Source organism: Populus euphratica, unplaced genomic scaffold (genome assembly GCF_000495115.2).
Source record: "Populus euphratica unplaced genomic scaffold, PopEup_1.0 scaffold38.1, whole genome shotgun sequence".
Taxonomy (NCBI): Eukaryota; Viridiplantae; Streptophyta; class Magnoliopsida; order Malpighiales; family Salicaceae; genus Populus; species Populus euphratica.
Window position 1 is genome coordinate 209,945 of NW_011499911.1, and position 10,617 is coordinate 220,561.

A 10,617-nucleotide genomic window follows, 5' to 3' on the forward strand; every position below is an offset into this window, starting at 1 on the left:
CATCTTGTTCCCCTCTGTCCCTTCTCCTTTAACACAAAACTTTTTTAACCCGAGCTTGTCTCCTCTGTTCCCTTGATCTGGATGAAGATTAATGAAAATTGACGTCAGAGACAATGTTCATCCTTGTTATTTGGTAATTTTCAACCACACTTTTTATTTAACATGGTTCGTATTTTGTGCCAGACTCAGTTTTGTGAAAAACAATTAACACTGCACTCTGTGCCAGACTCACTAACACTTTTTTTCTTGTAAAAAAACTTTTCTTGCCCGAGCTTGCTCTATTCCCTTCCCTTATGTTAAACTGATTTGGACAAGATTGATGAAGACTGACACTAGAGATAGTGTTCATCTTGTTCCCCTCTGTCCCTTCTCCTTTAACACAAAACTTTCTTAACCCGAGCTTGTCTCCTCTGTTCCCTTGATCTAGATGAAGATTAATGAAAATTGACGTCAGAGACAATGTTCATCCTTGTTCCCCTTTGTCCCTTCTTTTGTGAAGCGAAGATCAGATCACCTTCATCGAATTCATTTGTGCCGAGTAGTCTCTATTGTTTCAGTTTGCAAGAAGCACAACTGTGCTGGAAATAACATCATAAGAGAGAAACTTGTAAGTGCTTGTCTTATCTCCATCTTCAATTGTTTTTATATTTTGCTCTAAATTTTTAATTTATGTGCTGCTTTCATCTATTTCCAGTACTTAGGTATATATGTAATTCTGCATTGAATATGTTTATATAATAATTAGTCATGTTCTTTATGTTTTTTATTTAATTAACCGTGTTTTTTTGTTTTTATTTTTGTTGTTTTGACTAGTTCACGAGTTTAAAAAATAGGAACTTGTTTCTGAAATCTTGATTTTTTAATCTGTTGAAGAAATTATGTAGTTGCCATTTGAGTTTTGAGTACTAATTTGAAGATTTTGTATCCAATTTATGGATCAATTTTGTTTTTTATTTAGCTCCTGTGTGGCTTTTTTGTTGTTAATTTGTCATTCACACTTGTTGCGTTTTCTTTACACTTTGTTGATCAATTTTCTTGGTAATGTTAGCGAATTTCAAGATTTTGGTAAACTATCTTCTCGCATGTAGTTTTATCTGGTGGTGATCTTGATTCCTTGAAGGAATTGTGCTTTATGTTTTCGGGTAAACAAATAGTGCTCTTTAGTTTTCAATTCCTGTGGAACTTCATTTGAATCTTGGTCTTATCATATTGTTAGTGCAGAACTGTGTAGGTTAAGAAAAATAATCTCTAGCAATTGTTAGTGTAGAACTGTGTAGGTTAAGAACTTGACTTGGGAATGTTTGATTTGTAGTATTTGTTTGCCTTTTTTCGCTTCATATGGAATTCGGTTTCAACATAAGAATGTGTGGTTGAATCCACGTTTATTGATATTAGTTTTTTGTCCCTTCAAGCAATGGATATTATTGATTGATGTTAGTTGTTAAATGTTTTAAAAGATGCTATGGAAGGTCTTGAATCCATAGATAAGGCTGTTTGAACAAGGAAAATGTTGCATATATTTTGTGATCTATACATTAAAGCCAATGATATGGGAATAAGACCTAATATTTATTTCGATAAAATGGGTTGGAAATTTATTATAACATCATTCAAAGAACAAATTGGCCATGCATTCACTAAAACACAACTGAAAAACATATGGAATGGATGCAAAAAGGATTGGAGTATATGGATAAAGTTGGTTTCTGAAACTGGTGTTGGTTGGAGGAACAATTGCTGCTAGCGATGAGTGGTGAAAAGTAAAAATTCAGGTGACTTCCTCATCATCCTAACAATTTCATTTCTTGTTGTCAAATTTCAAAAATTATTCAATGCATGATCCTACATCACTTACTTGTACTTATTGTATATAGGAAATTAAAGTAGCTACAAAATTTAGACATAACAGTATTGAACCGTCTTTAAATATTAAATTTGACAGAATGTATTCCAACATTGTCGCAACTAGAGAGTTTGCATGGGATCCTTCATCAAGAGTTCTTGGTGGCAACGATGTCAATCATAACACAAGTAAAGTCAACATTGATGGTGTTGATTTGGAAGAAGAAAGCGGTGATTCAGAAGAGGATGGGATTCCAAATTGCACAAGTAAAGTCAACATTGATGATGTTGATTTGGAAGAAGAAAACAGTGATTCAGAAGAGGATGGGATTCCAAATTTGGATACTGACATGTCTCGAATGGCTTGTAGGATGAATATATCAAGCAGCAGCAATAAGAGCAGTGGCAAAAGAAAAGAATGAGACCCTTTCTGAGGGTCAAGGTAGAAAGAAAAATAATCTGGAATTGGTGTTTAGATGCTGTCAAAGTGGGATCAACTAATTGATAGTATGTCGACTAAAAGTGATTCAACTTCTTTGAATATAGATCAGGAAGTTTGTAGTATTCCTGAGATTATGGCTGAGTTGCACTCAATTCCTGGAGTTTCGGTTGATGATGATTTTCACGACTTTGCTATGAATTATCGTAGTTTAAGAAGGAAATGAGAAATGTGGTACAATATGGGTACTCTTCAATAGAAGTTCAAATGGTTGCAACAAATATATGCACAAAGTAAACGAGCAATGTTAACATGGTATGGTTTTATTTTTTAAATTGTTAATTAATTAACTAAATTCAAGTGTAAACTAAATGAACTGTGTGATGTTATCTGACATAAGCAATAATTTATTTATACTTGTTTATCTTTTCTTTTCAGGATAATGTGATGACAGTTTTGGAAAGAGTACTTTGCAATTGTTGAAGTTCATTCAAGTCATTATATTACTCCACATTTGGTGTTGAGAGAGATGGTCGTATCCATTACGCTTAGTTTTTTATTGTTATTATATTTATTTCTACAATGTTGATGTGAGGTAGCAGGTTGTTGTGTTGCAGTTTTTTTTTCAAAAAATTTATATTTAAGACATTGGTCTGTGTATTTATCAACATTGTATGTTGATTATTGGATTGTTGAGATGTGTGTACTTTTTTTTTTCAAGTTAATATTTTAGAGATTAGTCGGTGTATTTATGGATTTTTAATGTTGGTTATCAGATTGTTGAGTTCTATTTTTTTTTTTTGAATTAACATTCTAGAGATTGGTTGCTGAATTAAATTCAATGTGATTTTAAAAAATTAATTGTCAATATTAACTATTTACTGTAGTTGAAAATAAATCATAGAATAGTTAAAGATAAAAAATGATGCATGTGATGGTTGCAGAGTGTAAAAATTAAAACATTAATGGACAAAAATGATGCATGTGATAGTTGCAGAGTATAGAAATTAAAAACATATGTGAGCAAAAATGTTGAATAATAGAAACAAAAAAGTAGGGTCAAAGCATCTTCAATAATTTGGAGAGGACATTAGTTTTGTTGGACTCACGTAAAAGTTAGAAAATGTTGCCTACAAAAGAACATATATATGTATATAGTACAACTTATATATGGCAAAAAGTAATTTTTTTAAAGCACAATATTTCAAAAGAGTTGTACATATCATAAGGAGATGTGTTTCATTTTTCAAACAACATAACTTTCATCAAAACAAACCTCTCAATTGCATTTCATACAAGCAAGTGAAAAGCTTTTTTGTTTTGGCTTTAAAGGTACGTAGTCAATGATTTCTCACAAACTCTTTTATTAAAACATTTTTTAAATGAATGATATGTAATTATTTATAGTATTTTATTAACAACATACAAATTTTTTTATTTGACATGTAATTGAAGGAATGAATGATCCACGATTTAATGTCTTACTTAATGAAGATTTTGATGACGCTTATGATAATGTATGTAATGAACCGCACTGTAGACCACATTAATTATCCTAATTGTGAAGGTAGTGCTGCTTAAGTTGCTGATGTTGGAAATGACAGTGATGGAAACAACGATAACGACGATGACGACAATAGTAATGATGATGACGGTGACGATGAAAGTGATGATGATGATGATGAATTTATTTAAAGGATGTAGTTTGATATGAAAAAATTAATTATATGCACGACTGGAGCTATAAATATGTATTATATTAATTATATGCATAAAAAACCATGTATGGTTTCATACAACATATGGATGCATTGGTTGAATGAGGTTTTAAGAGGTCATTAGAAATGATTTGTCAACATGTTTAAGATGGACACAACCATTTTGTTGAGTCTGTACAATGATTTAGAAACACATCATGGATTAAAACTTTTAAGAAGAAAGAGCGTTATTAAAAAGGTGACAATGCTTCTATTTACAATAGCAGTAAGGTCGTCAAATAGAAAAGTGCAAGAGAGATTTCAACATTCAGGTGAAACTATTAGTAGATGTTTCAAAACATTTCTTAAATCATTATGTTTGTTTGCTATAAAAGTTATAAAATTACTAGATCCATAATTTACGAGCACACCAAGAAAAATTGCAATAAATCCAAGATATATGCCACATTTTAAGGTAAGATGAATTTCTTTTTAATATGAAATATTTTATTAAAGTTTATGATTACTTATTTATTTTTTTGCCTCTAGAATTGTGTAGGTGCAATTAATGGCACACATGTTCATGCCTGCATATCAGCTGATAATCAAATTCTATTTATTGGAAGAAAAGGTGTACCAACATAAAATGTCATAGTTGCTTGTAGTTTTAACATGCAATTCATGTTTTGTGGGCAAGATAAGAAGGTAGTGCACATGATACACATATTTTTCTTGAGGCTATTGACAATAGCAGTATAAATTTTTCAAAACCACCAGAAGGTTGTGAATTGAAAATAAATTGATGATTTGGTCGAAAAATTTTCAATTTTTTTTGCTTTATAATAAATTAGCATGTTTTGATTCTTTATAGGGAAATACTATTTGGTTGATGTCGGATATCCCAATAAGTATGGGTATTTGGGTCTTTATAAAGGTGAGAGGTATCACTTATAAGAATTTAGGTGTCGTGGACAATTAAGTGGTAGTGAAAAAGTGTTTAACCGTGCATACTCATCGCGATGTAACGTCATCGAACATTCTCTTGGGGTATGGAAATAGAGGTGGAGAATTTTGCAAAACATGTCTGTTTATCCATATAAAATGCAAGTTGAGATTGTAGTTGCATCAATGCCATTACATAACTATATTAGAAGGCGATCACAAGATGATGAGGTTTTTTCCTAGTATAATTGCAATTCCAATTTCATTTCAGATGACTTTTTACCTAATATTGCACCTCGCTCAGCTATTCAATGATCACAACGGCCTTATTTATGGATTTTATACAAGATGGAATTACAAATAGTTTGATGGAACAATGAAATTTTTTTATTAATGTACAAGAATTATTCATTTTGTTATGTAATCATAATTATAAAACAACAATATTTTGCCTATATATATATATATATATTTCAGTAGTTTTTCAATCAAAACCTTATACAAAAAGCTTATTAACCAAACACAATAAACTACTTTTTTTCAACCATAATTTCAATCGCAATTTTAACCAAACACTTTAAAATTAACAACAAACCTCACAAAAAACACTTTTTATTAAACTACTTTTTTTAAAACCATAACCATAACAACAACCATAATACCAATCTATAAATACCAAACTCAAGCCTTATTGATGCCTTTAAGGACATTTAAGGAGAACTATAGAGTATGCTACTTAAATGACCAATTTGTCTAAAAGAGTGGAACCCTTAAAGATTTTTCAAAATTTTCAAATGAGGCACTTAAATAGCATAAAAAATTACTTTGATAACCATTAAAAACAAGTTGACTGAGAACACCACCAATATGAATATTATTTATGTTACTCTAATTAGCATACCTTACTGAGCGAGTTGAGACCTAATAAAATAAAAGCCCTTACTTTTGACGGTCATCATGACCTTTGGATTTTTAATAGGTGGATTAGTGGTATGAATAACTTCTTTGATTGATACAACTTATCTGATAATAAAATAGTAAGTTTTTCCAAGATGAAGCTCACTGGTGAAACCTAGTTTTATTATAAAAGTGTTGAGAATTGTTTAGAGAGGAGAGGTAAACCTCCTATCACTGATTGACCTAAGATGAAACATAAATTACAAAAGAAACGCCTACCTCAATCTTGTAGAAAAACAATAATAAGAGAGTTTAATGTGTTTACTTTAGTTGTAAAGGAAGTTTTATGAGACTTTCTAATGGAATTGCCTGAGAAGGTGAGTATAGTGTTGAAAAGTTTCTAGATAATTGTCCTTCGAAGATCCCTAATTCTTTGTCTCCAATGCTTGACATCAAACATGTAATATATTCTAAAAGACATGTTAAGCTCCCTGATTCTTTACCCCTTATACGTGATGAGAAAAATAAAGATAATCTTAATTTACTAGGTTGTGTCTAAACCATATCTACTAAGGCTTGGAATAATGTCTATTCCATTTCACAATCTCGATTATATAGTGTTTATAGTTACGAATTTAAAAAGTTTATAGATTTACTTCCCATGGCTGCTCATATTAAGATGTCTTATCCAATTTAGTCTTTTGTATGTAGAGTTCATAATTTGTATATTGAGATCATAAAACAAATTCGAGAAAGTAATGAACAATATAACTTTTAAGCTGATTTACATAAGTATCACGATGAACTTAATGTTAGATATTATTTTGTTATACATATTAGACCTGGAATGTATCATTTATAAACAAATCATAAATTTTAAGTAAGCAATGCTAAACCATTCAAAATATCATAAATAATTGAATAAATAGTTAAATTGTTATCAAGCTTTGATATTAGCTCTACTTTTAATATGAAAGACCTCGTTATATATAAAACATAACCTATCCTTGATTTTTTTTATACCCCTACTTCATTATCCTTATTATTGGCAAAAAAAAAAAAAACATGTTAATACTACTTTAAATGTACAAGTTATTTTTACTAGGGTGTTGAAATTCAGTAGATCCCATTTTATGGACTAGATGACCAATTCAGCCATATTTTTATTGGTCATCCATATTGTCTTTGGACTCATGAAATCAATTGATTCACTTCAGGTCAGCTCACACACAGTTAAATTGGAAACTCAAGCTAGATAAAGAGCTAGATCAAGAGATTTCAAGATTGATTCGCTTGACCAAGTTTAATGACAGTGTCAAAAAATTATCCATGCTTTTGACATTATTTTTTACAATTAAAATTTTTTTATTCAATTTACTTAGAGCGCAGGGCAATGACCTAGTAATCAAAAATAACGAGGAGGATGAGATTATGCATATGAGAGGATATCAACTTGAGATGCTCATTCAAGAATTGCAAGTTTTTTGGGCACCGTTCCTTATTGTTAATATCACCAAAGAGTTAGTTTGCCCTACATTGTAATTTAGTTGCAAGGATTATTCTCCCATACCAAAAATATAATTTTACTTAAATCAATGCTTTCAAATGACGAGAGAAACATTTCTGCTGCTTTTGGATGATGAGTTTATACCTTTTTGCATAAACAATAAAAATCTCTTAGGTTCTTTATATATCAATGGATTTTTAATTAGATTCATAATTAACATAAATATATTCTAAGAAATTAATATAACTATAAATTAATCATGTAAAAACTTGTGAATTTTTACAAAACCATCAAATTCTTTAACATCCCCTCCTTTTACTTTACATGAAACAAACATTATAAGCTTGTGTATATGTGTGTGACCTAATCAAAATGAAAAATAGATAGTGACTTTAAATAAATATGACTTTAATCATGATTGCTTATATAAGTTGAGGCTTTTTAAGATTTTTTCTATATTTTTCTTGTAAATCTAATTGTTTTTATGGTTAATAAGCTAAGGGGATTCTGTATACCTAAATTAACCGTAACTCTTTAAGAATTTTTTTTTTAACTTTCAAGTCTTTATAGGAATCTTAAATCTTAACTAAGTTTGCATCCAATATTTGATTTAGACTATTAATTTTTATTCACTTCACTTGAGTTCCTATATTTCACTCACGATCAAAGGCCAATAAAAAATTTTTGATGTAAAAAATGCTAAGAACAAATTTTGAGAGCCGAGTTTTTGATTCAATTGGTAAGTTAAATAATATGAATAAAAAAAGTGCAACTATAATAAATAAACTAACAAAAAAATGATGATAAAAAAAAGGTAAAAAGAACCAAACCTGAGCCCATTTAGCGTATATAAAAAAAAGGTTTAATGTTGAAAGAAAAAATTAATTTAAAAACGTATAAATAAAAGGCTTAATGTTGAAAGAAAAAATTAATTTAAAAAAAACCCATTAAACCAGGTTAACTCGCAAAATTTGTGGCCATAGGTATAAAATTGGGATAATCTCATAGAAAAAAGTAGGAAAAAAGTTCAAAAATCCTTTCCTAATAATTTAAATGAGAACATAATAATTCCATAGAAAAAAAATGAAAAAGAAAAAATTGAAACTCAATCTCTAGCAAATAAAATATTATGGGATGAAAATTAAGAAAATACATGTATTTAGAAAACAGGTCGAAAAAACTCAATTCGAGCCCACTCGAGTCAAGATGTAAAATCTTTAACCCAGACATGATACCAGGGTAACTGCATGTGAAATCAAATTGAATAAAATCATGAATCTCAATTATGATAACCCAATGTTAAATGACGTAAATAAAAGATCAATTTCCAACAAATAAAATATGGAATCATAAAATTGAGATAAATAAATTTTAAAAAAAAGAACAAAAAAAAAGAAGATATTCATGCTCTGCAACATTTTTAAAGAAGTAAGAAAAATTTCAAATTCAGGTAATTAAAAGAGCTTGCTCGTATTATAAGATTGGCAATACAGAATGCAAACAAAAAAATAACATACAGTGAATATCACATGCTTATATCTCATTAATTGATTTAATTTAATTAAAAAACAAAAATCCCTTTAAAAAAACTAAATTTAACAAAGAAAAAAAAAGACCAAAGCAACCTGTATTTTTTTTATATAAGAAAATAAAAAATCTCATAGGAAACGAATAAAAAACTAGAAAATATTTGAGGATAAACCACAAAAAAATGAGCTTAAAAAACATAGAGAAAATCAAGTAAACCTAGGTGACCCTTTTAAACCCAAGTTAATCTCTTAAATATGCAATTCATTAAATTTTAAATACGAGCTCAATCAAGAAACTCAATACTCGATCAATTTAATATAAAATAATAAAATAAATAAATTACATTAAATTAAAAAATAAAATTCCTTTTAAAAAATCTAGATTTATCCATGGCTAATTTAAAGTTTTTTTTAATGGTCAAGGCAATGCCATCAAATAACTATTCCAATGAATAGTCATTTGTTTCCAGAGGCATATTAAAACCTCATTCTCCTTTAGTGTTTTTGCTAGATATGTTGTTTACACATCACCAAAGCTCGAAAAAAAAAAATTTATGTAAGAAAAATGATGGCATAAAAAAATTTGAGCCTCGAGTCATTGATTCAAGTGGAAATTTAAATAATATAGAAATACAATAACAATATATAAATTGACAAAAAAATTCAATAAAAAAAAAGAAAAAATTCATATGAGCCAATCAATAAACAACTTAATGCTAATCTAATAGAGGGAAAACTGTAAAAAAAGAAGAAGTAAATCTTAAAAAAAGAAGAAAACATTAGTTTAAAAAAGAGAGGAAAACCAAGAAAACCCAAGTGAACCTCTTAAACTTGGTATAATCTTAAGAACTTGCAACTCATTGAATCATGGACCAAAGTTTAATCAAGAAGTTTAATTGGCAACTGATTTGAGTTTGAAGGATAAAATTGTTGAAAAAATATTTATAAAAAAACTTGCAAAAGAAAAAAAAAGCATTTTTTTAGGTTAAAGTGGTGTTCTTGAATTTTTAAAGGGTTGGCTAAAAAGTCTAGATCGAAAGAGAGAGGGGGTGAAATTTTTTTATGGATAAAGTGATTTTTGTCATAATTTTAAAACTTGACTAGCGGTCGACCTAGGTCAATATATAGGTCACAAGTTGGGAGGGTTAACTCGGGTTGATCATTTTTTCATTTCACAAAAAGAATTAAAGTAACCTTGTTTTGACCAAAGAAAGTCAACAGGTTTTTGACCTATGTTATATACTTAGACAACCCGGGTTTTGACCGAGTTAGGTCTACTCAATCCTTCCATTATTCTTTTTTAGACTTGGTATGGTTTAGGCTTTGAATTGACAAAGTCATATATGTCAACCCACCGAGTCAATCTAGCCTTTATAACTAGAATTATTATACTATTATTAATTTTAATAGTCAATATAAATTAAAGTACACAAAATAATATATATATTTTTTTAATATGTAAGTTTGATAGGAATATATATTAACAATAATATATATATATATATATATATATATATATTATCATGTCTTGTCTATCATAATTAAATAGAATATAGAGATAATTACTCTATCTTGTATACCACTATCAAATATAATTCTGTTTCTATTTCATTTTTGTCTCTACTATCTGCTTGACCGCTTTTTATAATCGGCTTGTTTTAACTCGCAAGTGCACGAGTGTGCGATGTAGCAATTAACTCGGTAAGATCGAGGTCATATCCACAGAGAGCTAGATCTGGAAATTAAGCTAAGTAACAAAAAAAA